Below are 27,117 nucleotides of genomic sequence, written 5' to 3' on the forward strand. Positions count from 1 at the left end.
ATCCCTTATCTAACTTTCTTTCTGCATTTATTTACAAGATGGAACTGAACAGATAAGATTATGTCCAAGGACACACGATGGCAGAGCAATAAGCAATGTAAAGATCGCTAATTGTAGGAGAGAGGATAGTTACCTTTTGCAATTTACCATTTGTCATTATGTTCTTGTGAGCAGACTGTGGTGATGTCATTGGGGCAAGAGAGAAGGAACCATTTTCACTTTTCCCAGGCTTTTTCTATGTTGTCAGGATGGACTAAAGAGGAAAGGCTGGGTTTTCCTAAAATTTGTCGAGGAAAGGCTGGTGTCTATCTTACTGAAATTCATAAGGTGGCAAAGAAGATGGAGGAATATTAACTTTCTATTCTCCTGACCATATTTTAAGAAAGACTGAGTTAGGAAAACTTCCCAACATGATAACACCAACACAGTTGCTGATTAGCGGTTACATGCCTTGTTACTGAAATTTATATTAGAAAGTGGAGGTGCAGGTAATTCCAGGAAATGAGAGCCCTCTGAACAATCTAACATTTTCTGTCCATTGTACCTCAGATTGTCCTTGTTTGGTAATTAACAAAATATTTTATTGCAATTGTGTCACCCCCTGAGGCGCCATCAAGGATTAGTTGGGAGAGTAAATACTCAGTCCTTGCATTGAGATGTTAAAACATGCAGTACTTTCCTGCCTTTGCTTTTCCCATAGGGACATTCTCAGTGGGAAGTCTGGTAAGAGAACATTCTCTACATAGGCTTCCTGGAGTTTCTCAAGCCACTAGTAGCCCCTTGTTATATGTATGCAGCATTTCCTCCTTTCATTGGCTTGCACTTGATTGAGACATTGCTACATTTGCTGTTTACTATTCTCATTGTTTCTCTCTCTAGTGAATGGGTACCTTAGGCTTATCGATCTAACACTCAGCCTGTCAAATTCTATTACTTTGATGATATAGTTTTTTTTTTTAATGCATGCTCTAGGTAAATACATCTCATTGTATAACAATGAAGCTTATTCTATTTTCTATTTGTAACTTAGAAAGTATGAAGCTATATTTTCCTTCTAGCTATCTGGTAAATTTCAGGGTGTATGAAGGACTCTCTGGGGGTTAGGTAAATTATTTTTACGTTAAGAAAAGTTGTCTCCATTCTCTTGTGTTCTCTCATAATGCAAACTCAGTTTCTAATGTGGTGAGTTTGTACCAGAAGCATAACTATGAGGTAAAATATTCTAGATGAAATAAAACCAGTTTTAAAATTTATTTGGGTGTTCTTAATTTTTAAAAGGCCTTTTCATATAAATTGTTAGAGATACAACATATAGAACTGTAAATTTCAAGTGCAAGGAAATAACCTATATAAAATACATTTATTGGATTTATCCATATAAGGTACCATTTTTTTTGACTGTTGCATTCAACTATCTCAGCATACCAAGTAGTCATATTTGAAAACTCTTCAAAAGAACTTCAGTAGGGAGCTGTGAGGATATAAAAAAGCTGCAAGAGAATGTAACTCCCACCTTAACAAGAAGAAAAGGCTCATCTACAAAATTATAACATCTTGAAAAAGGATCGGAGCTGAGGTCTCAAGGCAACCCAGTAGACTAAATTCCAAAGACTGTTAGGCCCTTCTGAGAAGAGATGGAACAAATGAATTGCTTCATCTTTGGCAGAACATGGGATGAAGAAACAGCCACTGTAAAAGCAGTTAAGAAGAAAACAGTTAAAATTTAATGTATTATTAAAGGTTGGGTTTGGCCAGCATGAAAGTTTAGAACCTCTGGAAACTCCAGACCCAACAGGAGTGTACATTCACTTTCCATTTCTTTTTCATGGGCGTCCACTGGATGACTTCTTCCACAAGAAAGATTAGGGGCAGGGCAAGAAAGAGCTACCCTCAGGGGTGCGTGGGCACAAAACTTGGTCTACATCTTGAATCTTTCCATTATATGAAGAAAGAGACTCAGACAACTTGGAGAGAACCCAGGCAAAGATCCATTGTTTATAGGGTAAGGGTAGAAGCAGGTCATCTGCTACTGGAGGAGGGATACAAACAAAACCTGTCTTCTCTTGAGAGAGGGAAAGGAAGTCCCTATGGCTCACACTTTAAGCTATGCACTGAGTAAAAAGAAACAGTAATCTCCTTTTGTGGGAAGACCAAGAAATCATCCTAATTAGATTCTCAGGTACATTGTCACTGAAGGAGCAACAAAAGCTATTTGCTGCAGAGCAAGGAGCTTGGACCCAGCCTGCTGCACATACATCAACATTACACTGATTGAAGGAAGTGTTTGGATGAAATGAAGAAAAGAGCAGGTCTATAGTACTTAGTGTGCAGTGTCTGACTAAGAATAAGGCTGGACTAGGAGAACTGAAAACTGTCGCTCTCTGCTCCCAGCATGAGTTTTTAACCAGGTAAAAGTCACAGTACTTTGCCAATGAGAGAAAGCAAGATTGTGGAGACAGCCTCTGTGGTTCTGGCAGGCAAGTCCTACTGAATGTTAAGAGTAGAACAGGAACACTGAGAAAAGTCCTTGGGAAACCTAGGTTCAACACTAAGCACAAGATACCAGCAGCCCACAGCTGGGGGAACTTGAAGTGTGTGACGTTATGAAGGAAGCTGTAGCAACAACACATCCTAAAACCAACTCCACTAGTGATTAGGTTGGCTCAATCTCCCCGACTAATGGTTGACAGAAGAACATAATTGACATGCCAAAAAGAGAAATAAGCAAGCAAAAGCAACAGAACCAGATCCAGATATATGTGAATTTAAAATAACTACAATTAGCCGGCTAAGAGATATGTAAAACATACGTGAAAAAGTCAGTAAAGAGAGTAAACAGTAGTAAAGAGTAAAGAGGGAACTGTAAGAAAAAGTCAAATAGAAAGACTACAAACAAAAAAAGATGATATCAGAGATGAATAATGATTTTGATAGACTTATCATCGTACTAGTTACAAAATAAAGAATTAGTAGACTTAAAGACCAATAGAAGTAATTCAGACAAGCCAATAGAAGAAAAAAATGTGTTAAAAAATAAACAGAATATCTAAGACAAGTGGGACAACATCAGATGGTGTAATATAAGTGTAAATGGAATCTCAGAAGGAGGACAGAAATAATAGGAAAGAGAAAAAAATATTTGAAAAGATAAAATGATTACAAAATTAATGAAAGGCAACAAATTTCAGATGCAGTAGCTCAGAGGACCCAGTCGAGTTTACATGCAAATACATACACACATACCTAGACAATTCTTTAAAAAACTGCTGAAAAATCAAAGATTAAAAAAATTATGACGGAGAAAAAAGAAATATTATACACAGAGAAGCAAAGATTTACAAACAACAGATGTCTTGTCTAAAACTATGCAAGATAGAATGCAGTGGGATCACATCTTTACAAGTCAGAGTTTAAAAATTTGTCAGTCAGGAATTTTATATTGAGTAAGAAATCTTTTGAAAAAATTAAGCCAAAATAAATATTTTTCAGGAAAAATATTCTGAGATAATTCTTACCTGTAGACTTAAATCAGAAAAAAATGTCTTATTTTTAGTTTTTTTAAGGAACCTCCATACTGTTCTCCATAGTGGCTGTATCAATTTACATTCCCACCAACAGTGCAGGAGGGTTCCCGTTTCTCCACACCCTCTCCAGAATTTATTGTTTGTAGATGTTTTGATGATGGCCATTCTGACCAGTGTGAGGTGATACCTCATTGTGGTTTTGATTTGCATTTCTCTAATTAATGATGTTGAGCATCTTTTCATGTATTTGTTGGCCATTTGTAAATACCACATGCTAACACATATATATGGAATTTTAAAAAGTGCTACTGATGAACCTACTGGCAGGGCAGGAATAAACACGCAGACATAGGGAATGGACTTAAGGGCATGGTGGAGAAGGGGAAGCTGGGATGAAGTGAGAGAGTAGCATTGACATATATACACTACCAAATGTATAATGGATGGCTGGTGGGAAGCTGCTGCATAGCACAAGGAGATCAGCTAGTTGCTTTGTGACCACCTAGAGGAATGGGATAGGGAGGGTGGGAGGGAGGCTCAAGAAGGAGGGGATATAGGGATATATGTATACATATAGCTGATTCACTTTGTTGTACAGCAGAAACAAACACAACATTGTAAAGCATTTGTACTCCAATAAAGATGTGGAAAAAAATGTTTGTAAGATATTTAAAGTATGCAATGTGAAGATATGATACATGTATACATTGTGAAAGGACTTCCACACTGAGTTCACACATCCATCACCTCACATATTTACATTTTTGGGGGGGATATGAGAACATTAAATTCTACTCTCTTAGCAAATTTCAATTTTACAGTATGACATTATCAACTATAGTCACCAGGTTTCACATTATATCCTCAGACCTTATTCATCTCATAACTGAAAGTTTGTATCCTTTTACCAACTTTTCCCTGTTTCCCCTACACCCAACCTCTGGCAACCACATTTCTATTCTTAGTTTCTATGTGTTCGACTTTTTTTTTCCCTAGATTCCACTGTAAGTGATATTATGCAGTGTTTGTGTTTCTCTCTCTGGCTTATTTCACTTAGTATAATACCCTCCAGTTTCACCAGTTTCATCCATGTGGTCACAAATGGCAGGATTTCCTTCTTTATTTAAGGTTGGCATAATGTTCGAGTGTGTGTGTGTGTGTGTGTGTGTGTTTGTGTGTGTGTGTGTTTGTGTGTGTGTGTGTGTGTGTATACCACATTTTCTTGATCCACTCATCAATTGACAGACACTTAGGTTGTTTCTATATGTTGGCTATTGTGACTCTTGCAGCAGTGAACTGTAATGAACATGGGGGTATGTACAGATACCTCTTCAAGATCGTGATTTTGTTTCCTTTGAGTGTATACCTAGAAGTTGGATTGCGGAATAATATGATAGTTCTATTGTTAACTTACTGAAAAACTTCCACACTATTTTCCATAGAGCCTGTACCAGTTTACATCTCACCAACAGTGCACAAAGTTTCCCCTTTTTGAGGATGCTGCTGCGTCCTCACCAGCATTTGATATCTCCTGTGTTTTTGATAATAGCCACCCTAATGGACGTGAGGAGATACCTCATTGTAGTTTTGATTTGCATTTCACTCATGGCTAATGAGGAGATACCTCATTGTAGTTTTGATTTGCATTTCACTCATGGCTAATGATGATAAGGTAATTTTCATGTACCTGTTGGCTATTTGTATGTCTTCTTTGGAAAAATGTCTAATCAGGTCCTTTGTCTATGTTTTAATTGGTTATTTGTTTGTTTTTTTGCTATTGAGTTGTATGAGTTCCTTTTATATTTTGGATATCAACTCCTTATCAGATATGTGGTTTGAAAATATTTTCTTCCATTCCATAGGTTGCCTTTTCATTTTGTTGATGATTTTCTTTGTCGTGCAGGGTTTTTCATTTTAACACAGTCCAAATATTCATTTGTTATACAATATTGCATCAGACTTAGAAAAGAACATACTTAAAGTGAAAATGGATATTTAAAAAAAAAAAGAACTACTGTTAACATCAGACCCAGTGGTAAAATACGAAATCAATTCCTGTAAGATCTGATAAAAAGGAAGAAAACCTGCTGTCACTACTTTTATTTGAAATTGTACTGGAAAGTCTAGAAAGTGCAAGAAGCCTAGATAAAGAAATGGAAGGCATGAAAATAGGAAAGGAAGAAATTAAACTGTCTATTCACGGATGCCATAATTGTCTATGTAGAAAATTTCAAAGCATCAGTCAAAATTTACTAGCATTAAGTTTAGTGAGCTCACAACATGCAAGGTCAATATATATCAATATATGAATATCAGTATTTTCTAAAATTTATCAATGATCAATAGGATACTGAAATTTTTAAAATGCCATTTATAATGCACTGAAACAAAAAGTCTTTAGGAATATATTTAACAATATTCATGCAAGATATTTGTGCTAAAGCACACAAAATCCTGGTGAAAGAAATGAAAGAAGTAAATTGAGATATATACTGTTGACATGCATTAAAACATCTCAAATGCATCCAAACAAATTTGCATAACTCATGTTACCTGATTTCAGGACTTATTATAAAGCTACAGTAATCAAGACATTGTGGGTTTGGAGTAAGGATAAAAATATAGTAGATCAATTGATCAGAATAGAGAGTACAGAACTATATGTATATATATCAACTGTTTTTCAACAAAGAGCTCAAAGTAATTCAGTTGGGAAAGAATTTTTTTTATATATAAATGGTGTTGGAATAATTGATCAGCCATGCAAAAGAAGGAACTTCACCTCTTATATCATATAAAAATTAACTTGATATGGACCATAAACCTAAATATAAAATGCCTAGAGGAAAATAGATAAAAATATTTTTTACCTTTGTTTAGGTCAGTATTTATTAGAAAGGACACAATAATCACAGACCATAAAATAAAACATGTTATTAGGTATTATAAAAATTAAAAGTTTTTGGCTTTGGATAACACTCTTAGGAATATGAAGACAAGCAGAACACAGTTATGATAAAGAACTTGAATCCACTGTATATAAGGGACTCTTAGAACTCAAAAAGAAAACAAACCCAATTAAAATGTATGAAAGATGTGAACGAACACCTAGAAAATATCACAGGAACCATCAATAAGCACATGAAAAGATGCTCAATATCATTGGAATGCAACATCAGAGGAATGCACAGTAGACCAAAATATGATAATATTTTAACTATTTTGTAGTGACCAAAATTATCCAAAACATGACAGTATCAGGTTTGGCAAAAATGTGAAGTAACTGGAAATGTCATAAGTTGCTAAGCTAATTCACAAAAGCATTGCCAGTTGGAATGTAAAATGGTACAACCCCTCTGGAAAATTGACAGTTTCTAATAAAGCTAAACACACACTTATCATATAGCTCAGAAATTCTGCTCCTTGATTTCCCCCCAGGAATAATGCCAACACATGCCCCACACCATGACCTGTACATGACTGTTTACAGCAGTTTTATTCAAAATTGTCAAATTCTGGAAGCAATTCAAATGTCCATCAACTAGTGAATGGATAAACAAATTGTGGTATAACTATACAGAGAACACTGCTTAGCAATGAAAAGGAACAGACTTCCGATACACACAGCAAGATGAATGATTTCCAAAAGCAGTATGCTAAGTAAAAGAGGTCAGGTCTGAATGACTACTTACTGTATGATTCCAGGCATATACTATTCTGGAAGAGGCAAAGATATAGGATATTGATCAAGAAGAGGTAAGAAAATAGATCCATGGCTTCCATGCTGCAAGGAGGGGAGGGTTTTGAATCCAAGGAAACACAAGGGAAGTTTTGGGGATGATGGAAATTTTCTATATTTAGATCATGTTCGTGGTCAGCTGGCTGTCTATATTTATCAAAACTTATTGACTGTGTACTTCAAAGGGGAAAATTTTACTGTCTTAAATTTTACCTCAATAAGCCTGCCTTAAAATGATTTTCAAATTACATTTACACTGGAGGAACAAGAATTCTGTAATCAATTAGTGTTTATTCTCTGCTCAGTTCTGTGTCAGTTTCTCTAATCAGAAAAGTATTGCTGCCCTGGAGGAACTTACGATCCAATAAGGAAGAGAGAATTAATATATATGAAACAATTAATAAATTCATTAATAAACGTTTGAGCACCTTCTGTGTCCTAGCACTTTTCTAGGAGGTAGGTTACATAAATCAAGATCAATGACAACCACAAATTTTTGCTAGGCATACACTCATACGCAACACACACACACAAATGTACATGCATATGGTATGCATATGTGTATTCATTTGCTAGTGTTGCCATATAAAATATCACAGACTTAAGCAATATAAAATACCACAGTGGCTTAAGCAACTGAAATTTATTTTCTCACAGTCCTGGAGGCTACAAGTCCAAGATCAAGGTGCCGGCAGGGCTGTAAGGGAAAGATTTGTTGTAGGTCTCTCCCCTTGCTTGCAGACAGCTATCCTCTTGCTGCCTCTTCACATGGCACACATGCCCCTGGTCTCTTTCTTTGTATTTCCTCTTCTTATTAGGTCACCAGTCAGACTGGATTAGAGCCACCCTAACAGACTCATTTAAATTTAATTACTTTTATAAAGGCCCTATCTCCAAATGCAGTCACATTCTGAGGTATTGAGAGTGAGGACTTGAACATATGAACTTGGAAGGGAGACAATTCAGCCCCTAACAGCAAATATAAAACTTTTATTTCTTATGACTATTAAATGAGATAGATATTATTATACCTTTTTACAGGTGAACTGAGGCTTTGTGAGATTAAAAAAGAAACACATCAATAATTTTTATAGATTTTCAAAACTGGATATTTTATTCCTGTCATCATCATAATCATGACGTCATCATCATTACCATCCCCATCATCATTATCACTATTTATAAAAGGAATATTTTGTAGACCCTCGACATTTAAATTTGTATGAGTATCATGTGAGATACAATGGCATTCATTTAAAAATTAGACAATACTATGAATTGTAAAGGGTACGTCTAAAAAGTGAATCTATCTTTATATGAAAATACAATTTAAATAGTAAAGTTTATATCATCTATACAAATTTAAAACTACTGAGAGATTGGGAAAGGCAAATATAGTTGACCCTTGAACAACACGGGTTTGAACTGGCAAATCCACTTATACTCTGATTTTTTTCAGTAAATATGTATCACAGTACTACATAATCTGTGGTTACTTGAATCCTTGGATGTGAAACCGTGGATACAAAGGGCCAACTATAAAGTTATACACGATTTTCGACTTTACAGTGGGTCTGCCCTCCTAACCCCTGTGTTATTTAAGGGTCAATTATAAGTAATTACTAAAAGAAGGTATTATAGACAATTGTACTAAATATGTCCAACTAGTATTTTATTTTCTGTTTGAGCAAGCTAGAGGAATTCACCTTAGGGAATATATTGTCAATAAAGCCTATGGGAGTCATAACCCTACACCACTTTACTATGGACTTTTAGGTGAGGGAGTTCTAGCACTGTGTGAAGCTCTGTAAAAGACAAAACTGGGCTAGAGGAGAACTCAATAAAAACATAGTCATCAATAACATGGATCTCTATGTTCTTATTTATTTAAATGTAACAAGCTCTTTAGAGGCAACATAATGATGATGATATAGTTCTGTGTGAATTGCCAAGAGGTGTCTTTTGGGCCTCATAACTTACAAAATACGACTCAGTTACTTCCCTGAGGGCTTTCCATCTGAGTTAAAATAAAATAAAATAATTGAAACATAAAAGAATATAAGCAGGGAGTTCTCAAAATACCTCCTAAGGTCATCATAAAGATCATTCTCCAGGAAAATGTCCCTGAACATCCATGAAATCTTTTCAAATGTTATCTTATTTCTAAAGCTAGACACATTTGAAGAGCTGTACATAGAACTATAAATGCACAGCAAATGCATGTAGGGGAAATATTTTAGAAGCAAATAACTAGCAAGACATGTCTTATTCCTTATTACTAAAAATAAATTATTGGTATTACCTATTGATTCAGTTTGAAATAATTCAACAAATACTTTCTAAACACCAGCTAGGTAAATTGCCATTGAATAAGGTGCTTAGAAAATAAAAAAGATAATTGAAAACGAGCCCTTCCTTCTCTGGGCTTACAGTTTAGAGTAAGAGGTAAGACGTAAACACAAATACATTGCACAGGGGTAAATGCTTACAGAGTTATATGTGCTTTGTGAATATATGGCAGGAAAAGTTTTAGTGCTGCCCATTGAGATCTAAGTAGAGTATATCTATTAGGAAATTTTTAGCAAAGAATGTTCAAGACAAAATGAACATTTTTGGAACGGACAGAAGAACATCAGAGTATGTTCAGACAATAATGAGAACACAAACACAACAAAAGCACTGAATCCCTGGGGGAAGAGCTCCAAGACATATAGCTGGAACTAAGACTGGGTTTTAGGGTGGGGTGGAATACAAAGGGTCTTTGCTTTTTATAATTTAATTTATTTACTTTTTCACTATGTTGGTTCTTCATTGTTGTACCCGGGCTTTGTCTAGTTGCTGCGAGCAGGGGCTACTCTTCGTTGCAATGCACAGGCTTCTCATTGCGGTGGCTTCTCTTATTGCGGAGCACAGGCTCTAGGCACGTGGGCTTCAGTAGTTGTGGCATGTGGGCTCAGTAGTTGTGGTGCACGGGCTCTAGAGCGCAGGCTCAGTAGTTGGGACGCACGGGCTTAGTTGCTTCGCGGCATGTGGGATCTTCCCGGACCAGGGATTGAACCCATGTCCCCTGCATCGGCAGGTGGATTCTTAACCACTGTGCCACTAGGGAAGTCCCCAAAGGTTCTTAAATGTCAGACTTCAGCAATTCATAGGAAATACCTGTAGAGAGAACTAAAATGATTAGACATTCAAAAAGTCTTCAGTAAGACTGTGAAAGTTGGTTGAATTGGGGGTGTGATTTATAGGCAAGATTAGGAGACAATTGAACAGCCTAGGCTAGTCCTCCTCAGATTTTCTTAAATGTGTATTCGTATCAAAAAGAAACTTTTTCCCCACTACCCAGTAGATGTATATGTATACACATATATATTTTATGGACTTCTTATGTACATTATAAAAACATTTACAAACAGAATTAGAAAGGGGATGAGAAAAAGTTAAGTAGAAATAGAAGTTCTATTATTTTCCTCTTGGAATCTCAGTGGAGCATCTGATGCCACTTGGGATATGTGCTGGAGGCAATAAGACATTAAGATGATGAAACTTAGAAATAGTGAAGTAGAAAGAAGGTGAAGTATGCAATTGTTATCATTCCTTAACTCTTTTATACAGAGGAGAAGACCTGGGTCAGCCTGCTTCTAATTTCTGGGAAATTGACTTTTTAAAATCTCATATAATTTTAGATTTAAATGAGACTTCAATAAGTGTGACCCCTAATGGCTTGGCCTGGAAACCTTCGAGTCTTTTCAGAGATAAAACAACTTTTATTACAATTATGTTCAAAGACAGATGGGAGTAGAGAGGTTTTATGATCTCCAGTCATGTTTAAACATTATAATATGAGACCAAATACTTGTGGCCTTAGCTCTTCTCTTGAGTAAAGGTACCTGGCCAGATCTGATAGGAGGGTAGAAAGTTTTCCTTTTGTTTATGCAAAGAGGCAGGATTTCTCTAAGGAATCTGCTAAGCAAGTGCATTAAAATATATCATTTCGGGCTTCCCTTGTGGCACAGTGGTTGAGAGTCTGCCTGGCGATGCAGGGTACGTGGGTTCGTGCCGCAGTCCGGGAGGATCCCACGTGCCACGGAGCGGCTGGGCCCGTGAGCCATGGCCGCTGAGCCTGCGCATCCGGAGCCTGTGCTCCGCCACGGAAGAGGCCACAGCAGTGAGAGGCCCACGTACCGCAAGAAAAAAAAAAAAATATATATATATATATATAATTTCACTGAACACCTGGTGGGCAGGAGAAAATAGTCTTTTCTCACTAACTAAGCTTGTTCTGTAAGAAGTTGCTTCCTTGGGAATTAATGGCTGTTAGGTTAGCAGGAACGAGCCACATGTCAGAGCAGTAGGAAACTTAATTTGTCACCAGTGTAACCCTGTGAAGAGTCTGTGGAAGGATATATTGAGTTTGCATGATATCCAGAGAATCAAAGAGAAATTGATCAAAGTTAAAAATAAGTTTTAATAAGTCTTTTCCCATGGTTAAAACAGAACACAGTAGTTGAGTTTAATAAGTAGAGATATCACAAATCACCATACGAGTGGAATCATTGAATAACTGGGTACGTGAAAGTTCAATTTTATATGATAATTCCAAATTATTTTTCAGTATAATTTTAGCAACATATTTTCCCCTGATGCAAATAGTTTTATTTTTATTAATTTATTTTAAAAATTTTATTTTTATCTTTTTGCAGTAGGTCCTTAAAGAAAAGATAGGACATAGGGAAAATTTTGTGAAGAGATATGTCTAGGAATGTTTAATGAAGGACAATTCATAACAACAAAAACTGGAAACAAACCAAATTCCCATCATCTAGATTATGGATAAAATGTATCTGCACTATGGAATATTACACAGCAGAGAAAATGAAGAAACTATAGCTACAAGTTTTAAAACAGATTATTACATTTACTTGCTGTGTAAATGTAAGCAAATAAATTGTCTTCAGCATTTTCCTTATATATAAAATGGGAATCATATTATCTGTTTTGAAGGTTTTGTGCACTGAAATAATGCATGTGAAGTGTCAGAAACATGTTTAACGTAAAAATATGTTAATTATTTGCAAAGAAAAAGTAGAGGTACACCTTCCAAATGAATGTTCTCTTTTATGTCCCTTCAGCCATTTCCATACCCCCTCGCACCCCCAGTTTATGCGACTTCTCTGTAGGTAATCACCGATTAGAATCACTAGGTATGATTCTTTAATACATCTCAACTTTCCTGCATATTCTCCCTAAAAACACTAAATTTATGCTACCTAAAGCATGAAAAGACGAACATATATAAAACAATGATCTTAGGTCTTTGATGCTTTTCTTTTCTAGATATGTCAAATGTGCAAACTCTGCTTTACCAACCCAAGTAATTGGCTTGGTATTTCAAAGTTTCTCATGGTGACTCTGGAAATTTTCAGTCCAGATATTTTCAAGGATGCTTCTCATTATTGGAGGAAACATTATGTGCCGAACTGATCTGTCTGATTGGTTATTTCTGTCTGAGAATGCTCACATGTTTATACCAGAATAAAGAGTATGTTTATGAGATTATATAAATATTGTTAAAATCTTAACTACAAAATACCTGTTTGACAAAGTCAGACATTGAAAGCCACATCATAAGGCCAGAGGGGTAAGAAGGTAAATACTTGGGGAAGTGGGGCAGAAAATATCACACTAAGAATCTTCAATTTTAAAATCTGACTTTATTCATCAAGTATAGTAACTAAATATAAAATTAAAGTGTAGGCAAAGAGGATGAAATGGGTGTCACTAATTTAATGAGTGACGAACAATCTAATTTCAGGCACCTCGCCAGAGAATCCCCTCAACGTGTTTCTTCCCCTGTGTCAACCCAGCACTTTGGGACTCATCACTGGCCATGGTACTTAGGGTCTGCCCAACCATGGGAAGAGAAACAGCTTTCTTAGTGAGGAAAAATGGCTGTTGAAACAAAGAGACCATGGAGTAAAGAACTGCAAAGCTCATCTCATGATCCAAATACCGCTGCCTGGCCCTAGTCTCATAGTGAGACAGCAAGGTATATGTGCATGTGAGTACCTGTGTGTGTGCATGTAATATTGGGCTTGAAGAAATGGATTATGAGTTCAGAGTGAGGCCAGGGAGAGTAGGGAAGGCTTTGTTCTAAGTTAAAAAGTAGCCTTTTGAGATAAAGTATTTCATGCAAGTTTATGTTTCAAGAATAACATACTGAGAAATTGTATATTGATTTGGGTTAAATATGGAACTATTAATTTCATTAGCAAAGGGAACATATCAAAGGTGTACTATGAAAAGCTGCATTTTGCAATTTGAAAAGACTCCACAGCAAATACATTCAAAAGCACAATATTATAGTCATGTAGGGCATATTTTCTGTAGATTCCGAACTTTCAGCTGAAATAATTTTTTTCTTTCAGTGATGCAGAAACAATAAGAAGGTGTTTAATTGCTGCTACAAATAAGGCATTTACTGAATTTAAAGTATTTAATTTTTTTAAAAAAAGATAAAATCAAAGGAGAATATGACTCACATAAATTTTTTACTTCCTCCAGCAAAGGTATATGTAAGCCCAAAACTACTGCTTTCATAGCAGCAAAGGGGGAAAAAAAGAGGAAATTTTAAAATTCTAAATCAATGGAATACGACACTCCTCTCTGCTTTATATATATAATTTTTTCTTTTCCCCTTCTAGCTACTCATTCTCAAGCCCTTTCAATGATTTTCAATGAACTCATGGTCTTTTCCACACCTAATACCTTAAATTATCGTGTTCCTCAAGGTTTCACTCAGAACTCTTCTCTGATTGGACCATACTAGGTTCATATCATCCATATCTATGGATGGTCATACATGCTGACTTCCAGTCTTTTATCTGTAGCTCATATTTTCTTTATCAACTTCAGGATGATACTTCTGACTGCTTACCTTTCATCTTCATGTGGGCATCTCACACACTCACACACACATCCAAAACAAAGCTCACTGCACACCCCCCAAGACTGTTTCTCCTCGTATAATCTGTATTTTGATCAATGGTCTCACCATCGATCCACATACCTATGCTATAAACTGAAGAGTTATTTTACTCTCCTTCCTTTGTCCTAATCTCTTACAGATAATTACTAATTTTAGTTGATTCTGCCTCTCTAACCTTTCCTGTATTTTTCTCTATTCCACTACTCTTACCTTTATTGCCTTAGTTCAGACATGTTCCCTCTATGCCATAAAAAAGAAAAGGTAGATATAGTCTTATTTATAAAACACCCTCATGGAACATGCAGAATGCAGAATGAAAAGACTTCACTGAAAATAGAATACTTAGAGTGAAAAGTCAAGAAACTCTCAGTCTTACTACTTAATCTGCTCTGTTTTCCATTATGAAAAATATTACCATCCTCCATGTAACACAAGCCAGAAACCTGTTATACTAGAAAGCCCCCTCATTTTATTGTCATGTAGTATCAAATGCCAAATGGTATCTCCTACATACTCCGCAAATGTTTATTTCTCTTCTGCAGTATCACCATTATGCTAGACAAATCTGTCATTACCTCTAGCCTGAATAATTACAACATAACTTTATTTATCTCTGTCTATTCAGTGCATTCAATCCAATCCATCAGCAACTTGGTAGAAAGAGTGATCACATAAAATGCATTTATAGAGACATCTGGGTTGAGTCAGGATGGAGTGGCCACAGTCGGAATTGCTCTCCTGCTATAAACAACTATAAAAATATTCAGAATATAAGAAGCAGCTAATTAAAGGGATTAAATACACCCCATAAATGGCACAGAAACTGGAGAAGGGGAAAGCATACAAGTGGAGCTGGCTTTCTTCCTGCCCGTAGTTTTCAAACCATATGTGGGGACATGAAGCCCAAGCTGAGAACATTGGTCTCAATGGATGAAAGAAATAGAATCTGAGTAGTAGAAAGATAGTGATTTGGGGCTGCTAATGTTGCTAGAATTGGCAAGTCAGACCACTGGAAGCAGGGAGATGAAGGGAAAGAGCTCTACAAATCTTCTTAGGCGTTTTATTCAAGTCTGTGTCCAAATCCTTTCAACTAACCTTGCATCATTCCTGGGATGAAATGCACTTGATCATGATGTATAATCCTTTTTTTTTCTTTTGCTGGGAATGGAAGGAAAAGCCAGTGGATTTTTTTTACATTTTATGCTTTAATTAATAGACATTCATTTTAGAGCATTTTTAGATTTAGAGACAAATTAAGCAGATACTACAGAGTTCCTATATCTCTCTGCCACTCCCAATTTCCCCTATTATTAATATCTTGCAGTAGTGTTGTACATTCTTTTGTTTGTTGTTGAAGTATAGTTGATTTATAACGTTATATTAGTTTTAGGTATACAACATAGTAATTCAATATTTTAGAGGTTATATTGCATTTAAAGTTATTATAAAATATTGGCTATAATCCCTGTGCTCTACATTATATCATTGTATCTTATTTATTTTATACTTACTAGTTTGTAGTTCTTAATTCCCTACCTCTACTTTGCCCCTTCCCACAAACCCTTTCCCCTTGGTAACCACTAGCTTGTTCTTTGTATCTGTGAGTCTGTTTTTTTTTGGTTGTTGTTATCTTCATTTATTTATTTTTTAGATTCCATATATAAGTGAAAACATGCTGTATTTGCCTTTCTCTGTCAGACTTATTTCACTAAGCATAATAGCCTCCAGGTCCATCTGTGTTTGTTCTTGCAAATGTCAAAATGTCCTGCTTTAATATCTCTCTCTCTCTCTCTCTCTCTCTCTCTCTCTCTCTCTCTCTATATATATGTGTGTGTGTGTGTGTGTGTGTGTGTGTGTGTGTGTGTGTGTGTGTATATGTATATATACACACACACACACAATTACTTCTTTATCCATTCATCTGTTGATGGACACTAAAGTTACTTCCATAACTTGGCAATTGTAAATAATGCTGCTATGAACATTGGAGTGCATATGCTTTTCAAATTAGTGTTTTCCTTTTCTTTGGGTATATACCCAAGAGTAGAATTGCTGGGTCATATGGTAGTTCTATTTTTAGTTTTTTGAGGAAACCCTGTACTGTTCTTCACAGTGGCTGCACCAATTGATGAACTAATATTGATATATTAGTATTAACAAAAGTCCATAGTGTACATAGAGTTCACTCTTTGTGTTGTACAGTTCTATGGCTTTTGACAAATGCATAGTTATGCATATGCCATCAGAGAATTATTCTGAACCATTTTATAGATTTACCCTTTCCAGAATACCGTATAATTGGAATCACACTTTATGTGGCCTTTTCAGACTGCTTTTGTTCACTCAGCAATAAGTATTTAAAATTCTTCCATGTCCTTTTGTGGTTTGATAGCTCATTCATTTATCTTGTTGAATAATAATCCATCGTGTGGATATACCAGGTTTTGTTTATCCATTCACCTGTTGAAGGGTTTGTTGGTTGCTTCCAGTTTTGGTCAATTGTAAATAAGGCTGCAATAAACATGTGTGTGCAGGCTTTTGTGTAGACATAAATTTTCAACTCAGTTGGATAAATACTGAGTGTGATTGCTCCATCATGTATTTGTCAAGACTAAGTTGAGCTTTGTAAGAAACTTCCAAACTGACTTCCAAAGTGACGCACAAAGTGAAATGTAAAGTCACATTTTACATTCTCACCAGCAATGAATGAGAATTCCTGCTGCTGCACATCCTGGTCAGCACTTGGTATTGTCAGTGTTTTGGATTTTAGCCATTTTAATCGGTATGCAGTGGTATTTCATTGTTTTAACTTGCAACTCCCTAATGTCATATTTTGTTTTATCTTATCATGAAACCAACTTTTGATTTTATTGAGTTTCTCTGTTGTTTTCCTATTTTATTCTTTTCTTCTCTAACCTTTCATTTATCTTTCTCTATTTCACGTTTTATTTGCTTTTCTTTTCCTAGCTTTTTGAAGTGAAAGCTTCATTGATTGATTTTGGATCTTTTTTACTTCCTAATACAAATGTTTAAAGCTCTAAATCTCCATATAAGCACTAATAGATTTTAACATGTTGAATTTTTGTTCCCATTCTGTTCAAAATATTTTCTAATTTGCATCTTGATTTCTTCTTTGACTCATGACTGTTTAGAAGTACATTGTCTAATTTCCAGTTGTTTGCCAATTTCTTTTTTGTTTATGACTACTTTTGATTCTTAAATTAATTCAGTTTGGTTAGAGAACATACTTTGTATTATTTAAGTCTTTTTAAATTTATAGAAATTTTTCTTATGGCCTAGAACATGGTCTGTTCTGGATGATGGGAGCATCCCCAGCCAAGATGGCTACAGACTCCTGTAATCCTTAGTTGGAGTTCTGTTAGCTTTTCTTGTATATTTCTTATTGTTGCTTACCTTGATCTATTTCTAGATCCATGAAATTTATTTTATTTTGTAGTTTTGTACTTTATTTGATGGAGGAATGGATTTGTTAGATTCTTCATGCCACCAGAGCCAGAAGTTGTCCCTTGGTGAAGCTCGTTTCTATATGAGTAGATGGTATAAACTCAACCTTTGTTCTCTATGGAGAATAGTAAATCATAATAATAATCATAACCCCAAGATGCTTGGCTTTTTGGCACAATATTATTCTATAATAACAAATTCAACAGCTTACTTTGTCCTTTGCTTCTTCAGGGATACTCTGACTGAAAGTAAGTCTTCTACTCTATGTGTTCTCTTTAGGACTTATACAGTGGATCACAAATTAAATGTTAATTGCACTCGTGGATTTGGCTCCATCCACAGTTTGAGAAAAGAATCTTTTTTACAGAACTACGAGTTCTTAATTCCACAGGCTTGGCTCTTCTCAACTGTGTAAGAGCCATTTTTTACAATAGCATTTCCTAAAGATGCTGCAAGAAATGCTGCTCCAGTAAGGACTCTGTTAAAACAAAAGTTTCATATTCAAGTATATTTGGAAAATGCTGCACAGTGTATTATATTCTTGGTATTTAAAATTTTGCATTAGAATATTGAAGTCATTGAGAAGCCTGGGAATAATGAGACTTGTTTAACATTTCTTAATCATTACTTGTTACGATTAAGCAACCATCTGCAAGAGTTTGACCATAGACACATCTCCTGGCATCATGGATCCTGGTGCACGTGACTCTCAAGACTGTATTTTCATTATTTAAAAGCCTGTGGTCAAACTCCTAGAGGAAAACATAGGCAGAACACTCTATGACATAAATCACAGCAAGATCCTTTTTGACCCACCTCCTAGAGAAATGGAAATAAAAACAAAAGGGACCTAATGAAACTTAAAAGCTTTTGCATAGCAAAGGAAAATATAAATAAGACAAAAAGACAACCCTCAGAATGGGAGAAAATATTTACAAATGAAGCAATTGACAAAGGATTAATCTCCAAAATTTACAAACAGCTCATGCAGCTCAATATCAAAAAAACAAACAACCCAATCCAAAAACGGGCAGAAGACCTAAATAGACATTTCTCCAAAGAAGATATACGGATCGCCAATAAACACATGAAAGAATGTTCAACATCATTAATCATTAGAGAAATGCAAATCAAAACTACAATGAGATATCCTCTCACACCAGTCAGAATGGCCATCATCAAAAAATCTTCAAACAATAAATGATGGAGAGGGTGTGGAGATAAGGGAACACTCTTGCACTATTGGTGGGAATGTAAACTGATACAGCCACTATGGAGAACAGTATGGATGTTTCTTAAAAACTAAAAATAGAATTACCATATGACCCAGCAATCCCACTGCTGGGCATATACCCTGAGAAAACCATAATTCAAAAAGGGTCATGTACCACAATGTTCATTGCAGCTCTGTTTACAATAGCCAGGACGTTGAAGCAACCTAAGTGTCCATGGACAGATGAATGGATAAAGAAGATGGGGCACATATATACAATGGAATATTACTCAGCCATAGAAAGAAACGAAATTGAGTTATTTGTCGTGAGGTGGATGGACCTAGAATCTGTCATACAGAGTGAAGTAAGTCAGAAAGAGAAAAAGAAATACCATATGCTAACACATATATATGGAATCTAAAAAAAAAAAAAAGGTCATGAAGAACCTAGGGACAAGACAGGAATAAAGACACAGAGCTACTAGAGAATGGACTTGAGGATATGGGGAGGGGGAACGGTAAGCTGGGACAAAGTGAGAGAGTGGCTTGGACATATATACACTACCAAATGTAAAATAGATAGCTAGTGGGAAGCAGCCGCATAGCACAGGGAGATCAGCTTGGTGCTTTGTGACCACCTAGATGGGTGGGATAGGGAGGGTGGGAAGGAGGGAGACGCAAGAGGGAAGAGATATGGGGATATATGTATATGTATAACTGATTCACTTTGTTATAAAGCAGAAACTAACACACCATTGTAAAGCAATTATACTCCAGTAAAGATGTTTAAAAAAAAAAACCTGTGGCCTTTGTGAAAATGTTCCTTGCCCCGTATTACATTATTGATTTGTTTCACATTTAAAGGAAAACACTAAACAATTGCTTTTTTTAGCAAGAGAAATTGCCTATTAAAGATTCAGTGTAGCTTTGAATAGCTTGATAGGATACTGATAACTTGAAAGGCAAAACAGAATACAACATAGGATATCTTTGCTTTTCTCCCCTAAGACATCATTAGGCTTCATTAAATTATTGTAAAACTGTACAAAGTGAATTTTAGAGTTATGTTTCTAGTATTGAGTACTAATATTGAGGCAACGTAATATTTTCAAGTAGAAAATTTAATATTGGCCACAAATAATTCCTACTTCTTCAACTCTCTGCAGATTCCAGTAGGAGATTCTTGAAAACAAAATTTTTTCTTTTGTCAAAATGACAGAGGTCAGGTTCACCTCTTTTTCTCTTTGGAAAAGTAGTGTTACATGAACAGCATTCTTTTCTGAATACTGTTCACTAGTATACCATGATTTATTTACACATGATGAAAGTTAAAATAAGGTTACAAAATGTTTTATGCACTTGAGATATATAGATTTAATTTCATTAACTCAATAGTGCTTATTCAGGGAGTTGTTTTAAAGTGTTATTTAAAATATGATTTGGGGTAAATATTTGCTGTGTCTTCACAGTAAATGACAAATTAATTTTTATGTGGTTTAACGTATTTGAAAAAGTCTCTTGAGGTAATATGTAGACTTTTGGATTACAAGACACACACACACACACACACACACACACTAATAGGGAGATTGAAATCGATTGTTAAAGTAATGGTTTGGGATTCCCAAACTAATACTAATCTATATAGCATCTTTGTTTGTATTGAAAAAAACTGACCTTTCCCAAATAAATTTTATTTTCTGTGTCCAAGCCCTACACTTCTTTATTTTGTGAGTATATTTGGAGATTGATTTCTTTAACGCTAATAGAGATATTTGTATTCGTTTTGTAGTTAGTCAGTTTTGATTACTTATTTTTTTTCTAGAAAATGTGTCATTCTTCCTAATTCTATTGTTTAATAAGTTTTCTTTTTCTAACTTTTAAGACGAGCACTTAGCTCATTTATGGTTAGTCATTTTGTTTTCTAACATGTTGTATTCTAGGCGGATACATTTCTCCCTAAATACCTCCTGATTAACAGAATCCCATGGGTTTTATAACAGACTGCTTTTGTTGTAGGGCAATTTCAAACATTTCCTAAATTTCAATTCAAATTTCGTTTCTGATCTGTGAAATAAGTATTTATTTATTTTGTTACCAAATGTATAATTTCAGTTCTCTTCTTGTTTTCTTTTTATGACAATATGATTATGCAATAAGGTTTATGTGCCAATTCTTAGCTATTCAAAACTTTTTATGGCAATTTAATAAATGCGTCATATGTGCTTCCAAATAAATTGTATTCTATACTTATTGGCTGCAGTGTTCTATATGTGTACATTAGATCATGCTTCTTATTTGTGCAGTAAATCTTCTTATATATTTTTTAATTTTTATTTTATTTTTTTCTTTGCGGCATGTGGGCCTCTCACTGTTGTGGCCTCTCCCACCGCGGAGCACAGGCTCCAGACGCACAGGTCCAGTGGCCATGGCTCACAGGCCCAGCTGCTCCGTGGCATGTGGGATCCTCCCAGACCAGGGCACAAACCCATGTCCCCTGCATTGGCAGGAGAACTCTCAACCACTGCGCCACCAGGGAAGCCCTCTTTTTATATATTTTGAGAGGGTTTTTTGTTTTTGTTTTTTTGTTTTGTTTTGTTTTGTTTTTGTTTTCTGGTCAACTTAGTCTATCGGCTTCTGAGGGGAGTATGTTAAAATCTCCCAGTCTGCCTACTAATTTTTCCACTTTTTATTCTTTTTTTTGCTTTATAAATGTTAAGACTTTGTACACAAGCTTAGGATTGTTACATCCTTACATGAATTTATCCTTATGTTATCTCATATGATTAAATAATTACCTCAAAAATGCTTTGCGGGGCATAGAGCCAGTTTGAGTAGATACTAATATTACTAAGCCATATTCTTGCTGTTATTTTCGGTATTAGTAGTAGTTGCATTTTCTACTTAATGTGCACAGAGGTATACTGGTAAATGTTTAAAAACTGGCTCTCTGAAACAAAACCTCTAATTTGTAACATTTGCCGATTTCCCTGGTGTAAATACTCTCTGTGTGGCATAATGCAAGCAATCAACGTGAAAGAACTGAAGCTGATGTGAAGACTTGTGCACAGCAGCTCTGGAGAGCTCTTGAGAGACTTTGTAACCTGGCTCTAGCACATTACTGACAATACATTTTCTTTCTTTTTTCTCCTTTCCTTCCTTGTATTGGATTGACCAGATTTTTAAAATTCTCTTCCTTTTCCTTTACTGGAATGGAAGTTATACCTTTTGTGTTATTAACTCTGTGATTACCCTTGAATTTTTTGCCATGCAGATTGATTTAAAAACTAACCAAGGGCTTCCCTGGTGGCGCAGTGGTTGAGAGTCCGCCTGACGATGCAGGGGACACGGGTTTGGGCCCTGGTCCGGGAGGATCCCACATGCCGCGGAGCGGCTGGGTCCGTGAGCCATGGCCGCTGAGCCTGCGCGTCCGGAGCCTGTGCTCCGCAACGGGAGAGGCCGCAACAGTGAGAGGCCCGCGTACTGCAAAAAAGAAACAACAACAAAAAAAAACCAATATCTCTTATCTTCTTGAATAATCTAAGGTATCTTAGGTTGCTTTAGTTCTGATCCCTTTTCCCTACTTTCATGTCGTTCCTGTCTTGTATTTTAGTTCATGCTTTTTAAGCCTCTCCAAATTAGTCAAAATATCATTATTTAAGAATTTTAAGCTATGTTTTCCAGTGCCTCCTTGAGTTTTCATTATCATGTATATAGCAGCTGTTTTTAAACTGTGTTCTGTGGTTCCCATCGAGATCATAAAGGTGTCCTAGGGGCTGGTAATGCAGATGTGAGAGAGGCCAGATAGGCAGTATTCAAAGTTTCCACCTCAGTTCTAAACACCTGCCTCTTTTTGGCTGTTTTATTCCTAATACTCTTTTTTTAACGGAGATATAAGGAAAATACAATAAAAATCATAAATGTTTGTACAGAGTTTGAACGAACGTATATACAGCCATGTAGCTGCTACCCTGTAAAGGATAAAACCATCATTCAGCACGTGAAACACGAACACGTACACACACAGCTGAACTTTCTGCTTTCTTCAGGTGGGGGAACTATGTTGGTCAGGTACTGTCTCTAAGCAGCAGAATGCAGTCTTCCATCGCGTGTTTGGGAAGCATGACATTCAGTAATTAACGTCACTGCAGTTCAGACATGTGAATGATTTACCATTACTGTAGGTGGATAAGACTTTCGGTGACCGGCTAGCGCTCAGAACCATGTTCAGTGGCATGAGCCTTTTCCTGATGGGCTGCCTTTCAGAAGTGAAGGGCTTTTCTGTTTGGTTGCCTAACCATGTTTACTGGAGTGAGTTGTCATTGGTTGATTAAGTACATTTAAAACTGGCTCTAGGGGTTAATTTTTATGATGACTAAAAGGCTGTCATTTATTTATTGAGGAAGTTAAAAATGAGTTCTGATTGCTCTTATTAGCAAGGCAACAGAAGATCAGTTTTTTGGTTTGCTTTTTTCTGCAATGCAGGACATTTTCTATTCATAGTTCTTTTTGGTTCTTTCACAGCCAACTGGAGTAAAGCCCGTCATGAATTGCTCAGCTCTTCCCCGGTGTAGTTGATTCTCCTTGAAGATGAGGTGTGTTTTCAGATCTCCTTTAAGATGAAGTTTGTTTGTGCAGGTATGATTTTTGGTTAGCTTATTGATCAGCAGGATTATATTATTCTGCTGTTGTCTTTGAGCTGTTTGTTGAATCACCTATCAGGACAGAAACTGCAAACAAGCACTTAAGTTTATGGACAACAGATATTAAACAACTGTGAGAAAAACAAAAATAACTATGGGATGGAAAGGCACTGTAGAAATAATCCAAGGTTTTCCTGGGTTGCCCAAGAAAGCAGAACCCAGTGACTCTGAGTCTACTTTAGGTAGCCAGGTTGACTTTCTTTTTCATTTAGATACAGATTGATTCATTTTATGAGTAGTGTTAATTCAGATACAATAGGATAATTTAGTAACAGCACAGACTTTCCCTGAGGAGCTAAAAGAAAATCCTATGCTGTCCAATGATTTATATAAGGAATTTAAACTTATTTTTGTGCTGTATTACTTATTACAATATTCAAATTATAGAACAGACTTTTTATGCCTTCCTAGAGTTGCCTAACTATACTCTGTGGTCTGTTCCACTAGTTATTATTTCTCTACAAAGAACTTCACAACTTTGGGATCTTTATAAATCTGAAGGCCAACAGAAGATATTCGGGAGTCATCCACTTGGGGAAGCCTAACTAATAGCCTTGCAGAACAAAAAGCTGTGGTTCTGTGTGAACACTGAAGAGCATCGATTTTCACACAAGATGAAGAACACAGGTGCTTCCTGAGAGAAGTGAACAACTTTTGTGAAGCTGTAAGTATATTGTTTTTAAGGTGTTGTTAAGACAGTCATATTTTCATCCCCAAAATATCTTATCTCCTTTTTCTGGTGCCCTAAACTTGTATTATCTACAAGAGATTCATTATTAGTAAAGTCAGTGTAACATACCTTAACTTAGTTTTTTTTTTAAATTAGGTGACCAGCAATCACTTGGAAGAGCTATTAAAGAGTTATGGTGGTAATTGGTTCTAGTATATTTTAAAAATAAGCAAGTTTATATTATTATAAGAGGAACATGGTAGGAAAAATCAGAAGTGTATAAACTTGTAAGGAAAAAGATACAAATAAAAGGATAATAAAAGTGTGCAAAGGAAAGTGTGGTTTCAGGTATTTAGGAGGATCTGGTTTTGGTGGTGTTGAATGTAAGCTCTGTCCTGTCCATTGCCATTATTTATTCTGAGGATCTTGGGTTAGCCATAGACTTTTGTGGGGTTTCCTGAAGATCTTCCACTGTTAGGACTTAATTAGTATAACTTACCAATTCCAGTTAAAATGCTTTCTGTTATTCTAACGGTTTCACAGTAATGAAGACAGTGAATATTTTTGAGCAGGGGGCAAATCCTTGTAGAATTCATGAATAACTGCTGGTAAAATGGCCCCCTTTTACTGAATAGAATGGTTAGAATGTTCTACATTGAGAATAGGGTATTCAGTCTTTTAACTACAGTCTGTGCTGTGGTTGTTTTAACAAGGGAGTATTTCAGCCCTCCAGAAAATAAGCATACTATTATTTGTGCATATTCATCACCCAGAGGGAAGTCATTTTATAAAATTCAGTTAAAAATGCTCAAATGTTCTCTCAGAGCATGGTTCCAGTCTATGCCTTGCTTTTACACTTTTTCCCAGAATTATGTTACCTGTGGATGAGGCTATATTTTGTTATCCTTAAATATTTTATCCATCAGTGTTTTTAGTATTGTGGACATTTTCCCCTTACTGTGATGGATCGGATCATCTGGTGGAGAAATTTGACAAGTGTGTTCATTTCAAGTTTTATCAGCTGCTACCTCGTGATCATCCTGGCTTTGCCAGATCTCAGCCACGTGGGTCTTCCAATATGATAGCTCCCTCTGTTTCTTTTCATAATTTAGAAAACAAATTTAGGGTACCTAGGATGGAATATCTGAACCCCTCCATGGATTTGACAAGTTCCATGGGTGGTTTCCATGAAAGGACTTCAGTCAGAGCAGACTTTTTAGCAGAATGGTCGGCTAAAGCATCTCCTCTATGTGCTGTTTTCATTGTATTCTTCTTTTAGGACGGTGTTTTTGTTTGCTTTGTTTTTCATGAAGACACTTTTGTTCTGATTCTATTTATTCACAGCTGCTATCATTATTTTTAGTTACTTGACATGTCCTAGAGAGGGCCACCGCTGAGTGACCCGAATAGATTTGACTTCTGGTAAAGAATGGATCTTACAAGATGGAATAGACTAACTGTTGTGTGTGAACGTGCTATTAAAAAAAAATAAAGCCAACCATCATAATTAGCACAACAAGAACAAAACAGCAAACCAGGATTTGTTTAAAAATGTCCAAATGATATGTTCTTGTTATGGAAACTGATAGAATTCAGAAACCAATCAGGAGAGCCTCCTGCATCGGGGAGGGTAAACGAATTGCTGAAATGATCTTATACCAGTCCAGGTGGAACCATCATATTTAATGGGAATTAAAGTATGATATATGAACATTTCTTTTACTAATTTAAAGACTGTAATTGCTCTAAAATTAAATATGCCAAAGTTTAGGGAACTAATAATTTAGCCCAGAAGGTATGCAGAGAACAAATATAAACACATGTGTTTTGGAAGACTATATATATATATATATATATATATATATATATATATATATACACACTTCATTGAAAATGACATCCTAGTATGCTTAATATAAATTGTAGAAAGGTCCCCATTGTCTTCTTTTTGTCAAAAATCTCTAGAACATAAAGTAAACAATTATGATATTCTCCTTATAATGAGTTCACAAATCCTCACAAAGATATATACAATACAGTGTTTTGATAATTCTGAGAAATATTTCCTTATTTTGCTGTTAGTTGGGAAAAAATATTTTCTACTATTAATTCACATCTCATGGAATTGTAAAGAATTTTTCATATCATGGAGAGATGTAGCATGCACCTGCAGTATTTAGCCCATGTATTTGCATGAATCTTTTCCCTCCTCAGTAACATTAATAAATACACAGATCTCTCTAACAAACCCACTGTAAATCTGTTTTCTAACACTAGTAAATTTTATATTTTAAATTGTTAAACTAAGATGATTACATATATGTATGATAACATTGTACACTTTAAACTTGACACAGCTTGTTTTTTTTTGGTATCCCATATTATTTACCCTTCTCCCCCAAACTAAAGGAAAATGTAAACAACAACACATAAACAAAAGCTAAACTGTTATGGCACTTTGTGGAAATAGCACTATCCTCTTTTTCTTTATAGTTAGAATAATTATCATAATTTGTAATGCAGGGATTCTTCTATCTTATAGAAGAATATTTTCTTCTTATAGAAGAATATTTTCATGAATAATATATGAATAGTTCTAATTCTTTCACTGCAAAATAAGTCCTTCAGAAATCAGTAGCAACGACTACTTAGTGTCAAAATGTGTTAGTAAAAACAATATGGCCATATCATATAAGAAAAATTGTTAAGTTCTCAAACATCTAGCTCAAGGTTTCAGTATGTTTTACCCTCGAACCCTTGGTGTCATGGTGAAAACATGAAAAGATCTATAAGCAGGGCTGTGCTGACCCAGGTGGGT

The sequence above is a fragment of the Phocoena sinus genome, chromosome 12 (assembly GCF_008692025.1).
Source record: "Phocoena sinus isolate mPhoSin1 chromosome 12, mPhoSin1.pri, whole genome shotgun sequence".
Taxonomy (NCBI): domain Eukaryota; kingdom Metazoa; phylum Chordata; class Mammalia; order Artiodactyla; family Phocoenidae; genus Phocoena; species Phocoena sinus.